The following is a 766-nucleotide window of genomic DNA, read 5'->3' as shown; positions in this document are numbered from 1 at the left end:
TCACTCAAACAATTGTCGCGTATCAAAAGTGAATTCTACACTGGCTCAATGAAAGTGAGGTAACGGCCCGGCACACACAAGTGTGTGAAACCGATCTGATGGCTCACTGCTTAGTGACGTGACCATGCACGGGTCACAATGAGCTTGAACTGATTCCAAATTGAGTTAGAAGCGTTTGTCAAGAATGGAAACTTGCTTTCACTCAAGACCTCTGGGAGACTTGGTGAGAAACCAGAGTCAGCATTTTGGAGCGAATGTAAGTGGTTAGGGATGTATTGCTTAGGCAGGCTTAAAAGCCAATCACAGTAGTCAGGGCAGGAGGTAATAAAGACGGTATAATTTTGGTTGGCAGATGGGGGCGGGTTGGGAATGTTGCATACTGGGATCTGACATGGAAAGCAAAGAGAGGCCTAATGAAGGTGGTGATCAGACCGAGAGGCCCCTCTGCTGCTCTCCAACAGAGGGCCATGCTGACTCTGGTTTCTCTTCATAACGCACAAGTCTTTCGCCTTTACTAAAGACTCGTGAGAGGAACAAACATGAGTTGAATATATTTTGGCAGGCTTTGCTGTATGGCTGAGCCTTATGAAATTGTGAAAAGTCAAAGAGCTGTCTAGGTCAGAAATCAAGCGCCACAAAGGAGAGTTGGGCTTGGGCGGAGGTGATAAGCAGCAGCCATTGTTATGCACACCTACGAACGGGTACCACAACAAGTGAGATTTGTGCCAAGAGCTTGGCGTGGACATCCAATACTTGGGGCTTATCG

General features: G+C 47.3%; 1 pseudogene; it reads left to right on the top strand.

Moving 5' to 3' along the window:
* Window positions 1-471: 471 nt before the first annotated feature.
* On the top strand, window positions 472-579 carry LOC124853999 (annotated as a pseudogene).
* Window positions 580-766: the final 187 nt, after the last annotated feature.

The sequence above is a fragment of the Hippoglossus stenolepis genome, chromosome 10 (assembly GCF_022539355.2).
Source record: "Hippoglossus stenolepis isolate QCI-W04-F060 chromosome 10, HSTE1.2, whole genome shotgun sequence".
Classification (NCBI taxonomy): Eukaryota; Metazoa; Chordata; class Actinopteri; order Pleuronectiformes; family Pleuronectidae; genus Hippoglossus; species Hippoglossus stenolepis.
This window is presented reverse-complemented; position numbering and strand designations above follow the sequence as displayed.